This window comes from Durio zibethinus, chromosome 15 (assembly GCF_047325235.1).
Source record: "Durio zibethinus cultivar Kanyao isolate XHJ-2024 chromosome 15, ASM4732523v1, whole genome shotgun sequence".
Taxonomy (NCBI): Eukaryota; Viridiplantae; Streptophyta; class Magnoliopsida; order Malvales; family Malvaceae; genus Durio; species Durio zibethinus.
Genome location: NC_143176.1, coordinates 5826835 through 5839549, shown reverse-complemented (window position 1 = coordinate 5839549; position 12715 = coordinate 5826835). Strand labels below are relative to the sequence as shown.

The window sequence follows — 12715 nt, the reverse complement described above, 5'->3', positions numbered from 1 at the left end:
CACAAAACAAAATACGATGACACCTTGGGTTGGTGTAGAGTAGTTCATCTTTTAAACATATTCACGTACAATAATATGTACGTGAATGTTGAATTTGAAAGGTACGTGAAACTTTTATATATGAAGAAAATATAATGTTATATATATAATACTTATTTAAAATTCATATTCGATGAAGATTATCTGTTATTGATAAAATCCTTTTTTTTTTTTTTTTTTTAACATGGCCATGCAACAACATTGATATTAAGATATCATATATATATTTATTTATTTATTTATTTCTTTAGGAATAAACCTATAGTGAAAGAGAATCTTAGTAATAGATGCCCTAAATGGGGTCGTAGTATTTTGTGTATCTAACAAGATCTCGGCATGTTATATGACAAGAAGGATGTTGTCATTCTTGAAATTAAGGATAGAGAAGAGAGGATGACAGCTTAGTAATTGGATGGGTTTATTGTTGACAAATGTTTTACTTTCTTTACAATAAGTTAAAAGATAGTTTGTTATGGCTAAGCTGGGTCCACGATGGAAAAGGTTGACATAGGATTTGATTATCGACATAATTAATAAGAGATTTTCTTGAATTGGTCCGAAAAGAAAATATATCGTGTAAAGTTCAAAAATATTTTGCTGTTAAATAAAAATAATTAATAAGAGATTTTCATGTTTCTGTCTGAATCTTAATCTCTTACCTTGAATTTTCCTACTTGAATGTAAAGTTTTCCTTATTTGAAAAATTTTAACAATTGTATAATTATAATAAAAGTCCTTAATAAGGGATATTAGAGAAGGTGATTAATTACTTAATACAAATGTTATTGTGTTACACATCAAAAGTAAATTTATCTTTTATCCTGATATTATAATGTTTAATTCTAATTTCTATATTTTTTTAGTGCTAAGAGAAAAAAAATTTATATCTAAGAGGAGAGGAAAATTATTGAATCCTGAATTTCTAGCTTGGTAAGCCATTAATATTAACTTGGAAATTAAATTATAAAAACTCAAGATTTACTTAATTGGTTTATGAAATTATTTTTAAAAAATATTATCCATCAAGTGTGAAATTTAAATCTCAATATTTACAATTTTTTTTCTATCTTCAAATTACACATTTTTGTATAAAAAATTAAATTATTAACTATCATACATCGAAAAAGTGAAGGTTAATCGGAAGGATCATTATTTAGAATTGAATTCTTCTATTCGTTAAAGAAAAATTATTTATAATATTGCATCATAATGCATATAAGTTTGATTAAAGAAATATTGGCTATATATTGTTATTTCATCCAAAAATTAATTCTATACTTTTAGTCAAAACGAGAGAGAGAGAGAGAGAGAGAGAGAGAAGGATAAAGAAGTATTTCTCAGTTCTATACTTTTGTTTTACTGATCTTTTCCTAGTGTAATATTTAAATTATAAGACCAAAGTGAAGTTTCTTACCTGCAAATTAATTAGGTTAATTCCCTCTAAAAAATTATTGCATGTGTTACAACTCAAGATGGAGTTAAAAATTTAAAAATTAAGGTGGTTTAAGACTTGATATTAAGTCAGCAAATTTAATACATGGCTTGATTTGATAAGGAACTTATATATATATATATATATATATATATATATATATGAAAGGCAAATATATTTATTGAATAATGGAACCGAAAGTACAAAACAGGAGTAACTAAAAGGGAAACTCCATAAAGCAAATAACAACAATTTTAATGGCAACAATTACAGCCAAGCTACCATGTCTTGTGATCGAGAGACCCCTGCTTTAGCTAGTCCACCAGCAATAGAGTTAGCCTCCCAAGGATGTGATTGAATAAGACTCCTTTAAGATTACTTTTAAGCATGTTGATGTGATTCGCAATATGGTTCATTCTCCAGGGAACCCCGGAACTGCCAGTAGCCCAGAGAACTGCATTAGTAGAGTCATTCTCCACAACTAAATAGTGGGAATTAGCACATTCTGAAGAAGCGAAAAAACAGAGACCTTCTTTGATAGCCATGAATTCAGCAAAGTTGGAGTCCTCAATACCGATGAATTTCGAAAAAACTCCTTCAAAAGAGCCATGGTGGTCTCTCAAGAATCCACCTACTGAAGCTGGCCCAGGTCTACCATAAGCGAACCCGTCAGTATTAATCTTCATAAAGCCAGGATTGGGACATGTCCAAGTGACTGCAATGTTAGCTCTGGAAGTAAAGGGAGGGAAGTGGATGTGTTAGGAGTTAAGAAGAAAGTCGTTGACAGAAGCAGCTAGTGATTGCCATTTACCTTTATTCCAATTTGCGAGGTGCACTTTTATTATATTAAATAGCTGTATAAAGTCAGGTGCTTTACCTTGGAAGATGGTCTCGTTTCGACGAAGCCAAATAGACCAAAGGATCGCGAAGAGAAGCATCCCTCAGATTCTGTTGTTTTGCTTAGGATGGAGAAGATTTTGCCAAGAATTAAAGAAAGATTGAGGATGCATCTCCTGCGATGGCCCAAGAGACTCCCCATACTTTACTATATGCCATCCAAACTTTCCACGGGAATTGGCATGTAAACATTAGGTGATTAACAGATTCAGCTTCAGTTTTGCAGAATGGACAAAAGCTGAGTTGGATTCAATAAGCCCTCTCTTTAGAAGCTCTGTTTTTACTGTCACCTTACCGTTCAAGAAAAAAACTTCAACCTTGGGGGGAGAATTCCAGACCAAACCGCTTTCAATATGTAGTTTGAGTGGATTGTCCTATTGTAGAAATAGTTGCAGAAGGTTTTGGATGAGTAAGTTCCACTTGTGGAGGCCTTCCTAATGACTTTATCTGGATTAGTAGCATGTGGTACGTAACAGATAATTAGTGAGAAGAAGCTATCCCATTGCAATAGTTCCCAATCGAATAATCTTCTAGAAGGCCAATGTTCCACAGCCAATGATTGTTAACCCAGATTCCATACTCCGCAATACAACCATTTTTGTTAACAGCAAGGGCATAGATTCGAGGGAAGTGGAATGAAAGAGTTATGCCTTCAATCCATATCTGACCAAAATTTGATGCTAGTACCTCGGCCAAGGGAGAACCCAATATTTGAAGAAACCACTGAATGGAATTGATTCAAGGGATTTAACGGTTTTGTAATATGGGACCAGACTAGTGAAGCCTTTGGTGAAGCTGGGGGTAGTAGGTTTGTGGGATCAGACCCGGATTTCACAGAGGTAACTCTTCTCCAGAGACAATCCTGTTCATTGGCGTAATGCCAGATCCAGGGATTTAAATTGCGGTAACGGTCACGTTTTCGGTCGCATCGTGTTTATCACGGTTGCGGATATAACGGAGACCTTCGCGGTCATTGCGGTTATTGCGGTCGTGAATTTTTTTAAATTTTGCTCAACTTGCTATAAAATATAATAATTTTAATTATTAATCATAAAACTTCTTATTTTATGATTTTTAAAGTAATTTATATCATATCATGTGTTTTATTTATTTAAGAAAAAATATTTATAGTAAAATATTCATATTTAAAAATTTATTTATATGATAATTAAAAAATAAAAAGAGATAAATAAATATATGAAAAATAAATAATCATAACGAATAATATATTTAATTATTTAATTACTGTTACTGTACTCATCAAATTATTACCAAACTATATTATGCATAAATCAAATAATAAGTGACTAGATATTCATAAATTAAGTAAGATCATTATTATTTATGAGTCAAAAGAATTGCCTTTTATGAACTTACAGTAAATCAAACTTGACAGCTTCCATTTTATGGTCGATTTTCAACAATAATAACCTCAAGTCTACTTCTCTTGTCTCTTGACTAAATTGCACAGACCCACACAACTTCTTATCCCTTCACCTTGCATTCAATAATTTTTTTCTCCAAACCTTCATCCTCATCCCCATCTCTCAGTTCTCTTTTTATTTGGTGTGTGCTATCTGCTTGCTTCTGTAAATCTCAAGTTTCACTCTCATCTCTCATCTCTTATTTTAAGTCGCAGCAACTCTTGCCTCCTTTTATCAATGTAACATAGCCCAATCTAATCCCAAACACACAAAATCATGGCAAATTTGGAAATTAAAAAAAAAAGATAATTTGAGTGTTGAATTAATTGTTTACTTTAAATTGCATATACTTGATTTTGATTGAAGTTGAACTTGAGAGAATTGATTTTTTTGAAAGTTTAAGTTTTATGGATTTTTTTTTTCTGAATTTGTAATTGATGTTTATTTTCTTTCTTGTTGTTTTTATTTTAAGTTTTTAAACAAAATCAAATGGTTTTTTTTTTTTTGAATTTTTGAATGAAAATAGGAATAGCGGCAATAGCGGACCGCTATTGCCACTATTCACAGTTATACCACAATTCACGATCGCGATTCATCCGCTATAGACGTGATTCAAGTTCTCCTCCGTTTTTTCTCCAATAGCGGTGGCGGATAGTGGCGCGACCGCGAAATAGCGGCCGCGACACCGCTATCCGACCGCTATTTGAATCCTTGGCCAGATCCATTTGTTTAGCAGATTCCTGTTTTTGAGTTTGAGTTTTAGGAACTTATATATTGCATTGAGTTAATTACAAAAATGTTACTCAGAACAATAAGAAATTACAAAAGTAATTTTTTTAAAATTTCATGTGAATGCCACATGGCAACACGCTATTGATCCAAGTAAATAATTTACTTTTTTTTTCTGATTGTGCAATTAAAATAAAAAAGAATTTTAAGTTTATAGAAGTAACTAAAATGAAAAATATGAAAAACAAAAAGAATTACAGAAAACTTAAGTTTATTTGTTGTAATTAATTTCTGGTTGATTCTTCCATTTTATCCATATTGGAACGTAAAAGTAGAAGATTGAAGGTAATTTCAAAGACCTAATAAAAAAAAAAAAAAACAGCATCATTCAAATTAAGAAAATCTATGCCTAACTTCAGAAAAACCAATCAATCAATTCCATCTCCACCTTTTGTAATCCAATTGCCAACAACATCCTTATTAGGAAAAGGAAATTGAAGATGAAAACAATCCAACCTTTTTATATATTTTTGTATTCCCAGCTTTATACTTTAAGAAGATGATAATCGAACGGATTAAGGTATTTCAAAATTTTTAAAAAATCACTGTTTGAATTTGAATTTTTTAAATTTGATATTTAAGTTTTCTAAATTTGGATAATAGAATTTAGGTTAATTCGGGCCAAATTGTTGAGTTTTAAATTAATTATATAATTAAATAAAATTTAATTCATTATTCAAATATGAAATGCAGGAAATATAACTAAAATGTTGACAGCCAAACTCTCAATAAGTAGAACGCAAGTAGCCAGTGTACTTGAAAGGCATAAAATAGGTTCTGAATTCCATGCATATGTTGGGGAACAAAGTAAGGGTCCCGCAAGTAGGTCCAAAAGTCGCAAAGCCAGCCAGGGATACCCCGAAATGAAAGCAAAATAAAGCTAAGGTGACGTTGCCGAGTAACCCAAGAACTCAGCTTCTTTTAGAACTTTGGAAACATAAATTGAGAGAGAAAAAAATAAAAGGAAAAAAAAAAAAGCTGAAAGAGAGGGTCTTGGAGACTATAGGAATGCAAAGAGAAAGAGTGGACCGAGGATTTGGGCGAGAAATGAGAGACAAAAATATATTCATAGCAAAGCTAAAGATTTGCATGGTTTTGAATTTTGAAAAGAAAAATTGAATGTACAACTTTTTAGTATATAATTTTTTTGAACCCTTGGACAAACAAGGCATTTGAAAGAAAATCTGAAAACTCTCAGATACAGTGATCTTCTCTTACGTCCCAAATTTGCCAATCCCATATTTCCATATTTCAAATCAATCTTGTTCTTCTTCTGCCTCTTCAATTCCATTCCCTGCTGATCTTTCACCACCAAATTCATTCTTTAGAGCATCTTTATCTGTTCAAAATATTGATATTGTCAGTTCAATAAACACTGTTCCATTGACATGCAATGGTTCTCCAGCGTGGCATGCTGGTGCAGCAGTACTTCCTGGGAATGACAGTGTTAACAATGGTCATAAATTTTTGAGCTCTTGTAGTATAACGTTGAAAAAGAAAATTCTGGGTTGGATCCCGGATTGGCTTTCAGGACAAATTTGAGTTTGCCGTATGAATCTGAACCCATTTGGCCTTTGCCTAGTTTGATACGAAGGGCACAACCGTTTCAACAACGTTCTTCTTCAAGGGTAAGAAAATTGATTTTGTGTTGTAATAGTTGGAATCCTTAATTTTTTTTTTGCAAAAATATTTTCATATCTGGTATCGTTGATCGATAAAGAATTTGGTGAATTAATGGAATTCTATTTTTTATGTAGGTGAATTTGTCATCTAGAGCTTCATCAACAACTGTACTGAATTTTCAGATGGAGACCCCTTCAAGCCAAAGCTATTATGGAAATTGTACACCTTTATTGCCTGAAGAGAAGGTATATACTCAATTTGCCTTCAAATCTTCAATCATGTATAGCTTATTATTGATCCAATGATAAATTCTAGTTTTTAATATCTCTTTCCATTTATTAATGTGATGTTACTTGTGAAATTCATGAGGTTTATGGTCTGAATTTTACACCATTTTGCTTTTTTTTTTCTCTTTCTTTTTTTTTTTAATTATAGAGGCTTCTAGACATCACCTTTCACAGTGGGAAAATTGCCAGCTGAATTAACCTAAAAAAAACTAGATTTATACGAGGGTTTTATAAAGAATTAGGTTTCCCTTCTTTTTTCATCTTTTCTAGACGTCTTAAGAGTGCAGCTTCTTTCTCTTTTAGACCTTGATATTATGTAATAGTAACAGGGTTGCTTTTTTTGTGTGTGAATTTGGTCACTATAAATTTTAGGTGGCTGGCTTGAAGAGATCATATCCCTTCTCTCTAGAGAATGCTCCAGGCCTGCCTGCTCACAACAAATATCCTCCCATTGCTCATTCCATCAATGGACAAGTTGAAGCTGCTTCAAGTAGCACTGGTAGAGCATTCAATTTCAAACCTGGCTCCCAAAATTTTAGATTTGATTTTAATTTTTATCTTTTAAACATAATGAATATTAAAGTTTAAGATTCAAATCCTGACTTCTCTTTGTTTCTTCTCATATGTACTTCAAAGAAAAATTATCGTAATTGATAGTAAGTTTTTCCTCATTTATGTTTTCTTTGTATCATTTTCAGGGAAGGACCATCATGTTCAACATGAAGTTTGGATTCAAAGTCCAAGAAGAGCATCAAACAGAATGAGGTATTTGATGAAGAGTTTCTCACATTAGCCCCGCCAACAACTACTTGAATGTGTTCAAGCTCAAAATTCAACCACCCTCCATCCATTTTAATCTATTACAATTATGAATTGCCAAACCTCAAATCATTAGCTTATCAAGTGAGCTTAAACAACAAATTACACCATCTCCATTTTCATGATGATTTGTTCTTCAGTTGCTCATATATAATTTTGTTATGTGTTAAAGGCAAGCTTTGAAGATTCAATTATCCGGCCAGGAGCTAGCGGGTTCAATATGTATTATCGACCTTACCATAGCCTCTTCGTTCCACCAGCAATGGTTCAAATTGACCGAGCAACTGCAATAACCATGGCCAATTGTAAAGTTGGGGAAGTAGAGCATACTGATCTCAATTTGATGCTATGAAATACTTAAAAAGAGATATCAAATCTCTTGGGCCCATTTCTTTTGTATCTTTAATATGCGCCCTGTATGATTGAGCATGAAAACAAACAAAAAACAAAAAATTCAAGTCTTTAGACTTTGAGTTATTGAATCATAAAAGAATAGAATTTCCCATTTCTTATAGTATTCCTTATCGGCATGCTTGTAATGATCATTTTATATATAGATTGTAAAATTTTTCATCATAAACAAATTTATATATACATGTCACTAGTTTATTACCTATGCAATACATAGATTATTTTACTTATTTAAATGTATTTTGATATATAAATTAATATTATTTAATCACTTAGATGTTTAATATATATATATATGCGAATTACAAATAATATAATTAAAATATCAAAACATAATAAAATAAAAATTTTTTGTTAAACAATTCAAAATTCAAAACATATAATAATATTTGAGAAAAAAACAAAATGTCCAAAAGATTTATATACAAATAATATTATTTAGTTAACCAATAAAATATTAAATTGAAAACTAAGAGTTTCATCACTTCAAATTAACTTTCTTCAATTTATGCCATTTTCATCTTATGTAATTATTTTTATACACCTGTAAGTTTATATAATTGTAAGATAAGTTTTATTTATTTGAAACAAATAATGATTTTAAATATTTAAATAATATGCATAATAGCTTACTCAAATGTATATTGTTTGCATGAATTTTAGTAATATCTTGATTTTCAACAGCTATAAGATTTAACAAATTAATTTTTATATTTGTTTCACGCTTTATATTTGAAGTAAAATTGTATTACTGTAAAAACTGAAATGAAATAATTTTAAATTTTAATTAATAGAATTAAATTTTAAATAATTATTTTAAAAATTTGTTATACAAAGGTTTTAATGGGAATGTGTCAATTTCCATTCACTGGATTTCATAATCAATTTCAAAGGTAAAAAAATTTGCTCTTTGTTTTTACTGCTTTCGTCTCGCTTCTAGGAAAAAAAACCAATAATACCATAAAATAATCAAATTATAAAAACTTAATTTCAAATAAATAAACATGATGTTACTTTTATATAAAATAATTATGTTAGAATTAGTATTGTATTTTAGTCATATGGCTTTATTTATAAATTTAAAAATAAATAAATAAAAGCAAAGCCAACAAAATCAATAATTAAATAAATAAAACCAACAAACAATTCTTAAACAATTAAATCAATATTTTTTACCTTCAATTATTGAAATACCTTAGAAGAGTCATTATTGTGTTAGATGATTTGTTTTTTCCTCTCTAACATCAGCAATTGACAAAGAATTTTTATAAGATCCATGCATACACTCAAGAACAAACAAACTATTCAAAGTTTTGATAAAAATTGCAAAAAAAAAAACATTGATTTTAATTTTTTAATACGTGGATGTACAGATCACAAGTTTAAAATCATTTCCCTGCAAGCACAAAGGTTGAAAAAAAATTTAGAGAAATAGAATTAACATTAAGAGTATCATTAAAGAATAAATTTATGTGATATTTGGTCCTTTTAAATTTAAAAATAATCAAATAATAAAGGATTATTATGAAATCTCTAAAAGTAAAAATTATATTTTAAAATTTCAAATTTCAAATGACATATATTTAAATTATTAAAAAATCTATTTTGAAATATGATTACATTTTAGATTTTTAGATTTAAAAAGATATATATATATATATTTATATTATCAGAAAACCTATTTCAAAAAATAATATATAGCTATATTTGAAAATTTTAAATTGAAAAAGATATATATATATATATATATATAGATTAATGCATTTTAAAAAAATATATATATTTAAATTAGATTTTGTTACTAGTAACTTAAAATAATTAAATTGGCCCTTCACCTAAATTTAAAAGTTTTGGATAATTAAATAAACTTTAAATATATATTTTTTATAAATTGTTTAAAAGTAAGAAATATCTTACATATCATTATAAAAAAAATTTTAAGAATTTTCTTACGTGTTAAAAGAAAAACATTCACCTAAACATCTACATAAGTAAACCTTATTAAAATTCTATGTATGTTTTAATATAATATTATATATGACATGTCCATGTAATTGTAAATAAAAAAAAAAGTATTACATCATGTATAGTTAACATGAACATCATTATTTATTAGATGTAAAATCTTATATAATTATGTAAACTCAATTGCATAAATATAAAAATATATCATCCATCAATAGAAAAATAAGCCAATCAAATTATACATGATCGAAAATACTTTCTTATCATCTTAAAAACACAAAAATGTCAACCAAGGTTTGATATCATTAATAAGAGAATAAAAATCTAAAACACATTTCATCCGAAATCTTGGCTAGGTTGTATATGTTAGTTTTGGTGCTGATGTGCTAGCTGCTTATGGGATTTTGAAGGAATTCCATTTTTTTTTTTTCATTTTCTTTGTTGGTTTGGGTGGTGAATGGGTCAGGTAGAGGCAGCCAGTGGTAACAAACTTTTGCATGTGGGATTTGTGGGGACCTGATTATGCTTTGTCCTTTCTTTTCAAGATGGGTTCCCCAAATCAGACACTTCAGTTTTATAAATGTTCTTCAAGAATATCTACCTACACGTAAATGAGTAAATCTTCCAGGAATACAAAAAGAAGAATTCCATATCTTAAACACTCAGTAATGTGTGACAATTTGCTTGGCATTAGTGGTAACATGGTGCTTGTCCAAGACGAATCTTAGAAAATTAGTGCAAATTCTACTTGGCATCATTTTGTTTTGTTTCCAAGACTATCATTTATCTTGGCCTTTTGTTTGCTTAGTACGGTTTTACAATATATCTTGTATGCATCCAAAAATTATGATTTTTTAGTTCATTTTATGTGATTTTACTTTAATATTATTTTAATAAAGCTTCCAAATTTGTTATGGAAATAGATTGCCATGGTAATTGAGCCCAAGGATAAGGAAGCAAATACTATGCACAGACAAGTTTAGGAGGTGTGGCCAACAGCCAATGTGAAGTTCAAATGCTTTGGTTGGAATTTTGTGTGATAAATTTTTTCTTAGCTTGATTTAGAGTTTGTACGTTCTCCTGATGATGCAGCTAAAAAAAGTTAATTGTTTTGTTTTCTGATAAGGAACTTAATGATTGAATATGATGGTCGACCATCATGTAGAAGGTAGTCCTTGATTGAATATGATGCCACTCCAACATTTGTTTCAACTCCAACAAGTCCTTCAAATCAATCTTGTTCTACACTTATTTTAGTCAGTTGTTGATATATTTGCTTTAGTCTGCAAGAACTTGAACCGGTGAGTATTGGTTCTGGTAGACTGCAAGAAAATGGTACTTCAGATTGTAAAATATTATTATGCTCTTTCTTTTGTAAATGGAAAGGATTGCTTTGTTTATTTATTTTTTCTATTTATAAACAAAATAGAGTTTTATACGATTAAAAAAAGTATTTTCCACGGAATTTTAACTATTATTAATGAAGTGTTTTTTTTTTTGCAAAATCGAAAAAAATTATTAAAATAATATATCAACTTAAAATTTTGTCTGTAAATCAAATACTTTCATATTTAAATTCCTAATGAAATTATATTATCGACTTCATTTATATTGATGAAATTTTTGTCGGTAAATCTATTAATAATATTATTATAGATGAAAAATGAAATATCATGACAGAAATTTCTGTCTATAATATTTCATTTCTTAGTAATGTTAAATGAATGAATCACAAATATAATAAAATTTGTTCAGTTTATTTATATTTTTAATAATATATTAAAAAATTAAGTTAAAATTCTTGTGAAATAAAAAAATTTTAAATCGGTTTATGCACTTGGAATTATATACTAACTTGATAATCAGTCAAATGATTAACTTTACTCAACAAATAAGTTGAGTATCAAGATCAAACCGTCACAATTCTCATCAATTGTCTCAAACAAATTGTTAAATTTTGTTTAGGGAGTAAATGTTAAGAGTACATGAAAAGTGGCAGGAAGTGCCAGCCAAGTTTTTCTTAAATGTCAACATCAAACCTACAATTTTCAATTTATCGCATTTTCTGATAAAAAAGGGAAGATTTTATTTGTTAATTAAACAGTTTCTGGTAGCATTCTTTTCTAATGGTTACATTTTTTTCTAATGTTTTTCTATTTAATTTAAACAAGCTACATAATTAACAAGGATTACCATTAGATCTTACTACAAACTTAAAAAGAGTAATAGACAATAATAATAGAATAGAACCTAGGTTTTAATAACATATTAAATATTAAACTTAAAATCAATTAACAATAGATGAAGGAAATCTAACTCAAATTTGAGACCATAAAAATTCAATATTTAACAAAAATAAGATAACATTACTTTAACAACAGAGAGCTTCATGTGTCATAACGTCTAGATCCGGGGATCTATCGCTAGACATTGACTTTTAGGGAGTCGCCACCAATCTTTTTTATCTAGGTGCGATTGGCCACCTAAGGAATCTGTCCTTTTAGGGAACACCTAGGTTTAAGGGTCCCTAAAAGAATAGGTTCAGGTCTGCTAACCAGAACAGGGTTCAGGAGTTCGATTACGTGTGAGGAAGGTTATAGCACCCTCACAACGCCCATCAAAAGATGGTACCAGCTTGAATTTGTGTTATCCAAAAAACCTTAAAATTTTACCAAGTAATTTGTGTTATCCAAAAAGCCACTTCTTGTAATGGGGAAATTTGTTGGCTTGTACTTTCTTTAACTCTTTTTCCTTTATTCATGTTATTAAGAGCCTCCAGAATCTTGCTTAGCTCACTTTCAATCTTCTCTTGTGCTTTTTCTATCTTTTCAAATCTTTGAGAATTTTTCAGCTCCATTTGCCTTGCCCTAGATCTTGTGTTGAATCGATGGGCAGGGTTTTCACTAGATGGAGCTATCCTGGAACCTTGAGTACCATACTCATGATTAGAAATGTTATGCTATGTTTTATGTATGGTACTTTGATGCACGAATGAAATGTATATTTTCCTGAAAGAAATCTAGTATGAA

The 12715-nt window shown here is 29.4% G+C and overlaps 1 pseudogene; it reads left to right on the top strand.

The window, feature by feature from the left end:
• The window catches only part of LOC149514585 (uncharacterized), an 80270-nt pseudogene extending 72608 nt beyond the window's left edge, over positions 1 to 7662 (top strand).
• The last annotated feature ends 5053 nt before the right edge of the window (positions 7663 to 12715 follow it).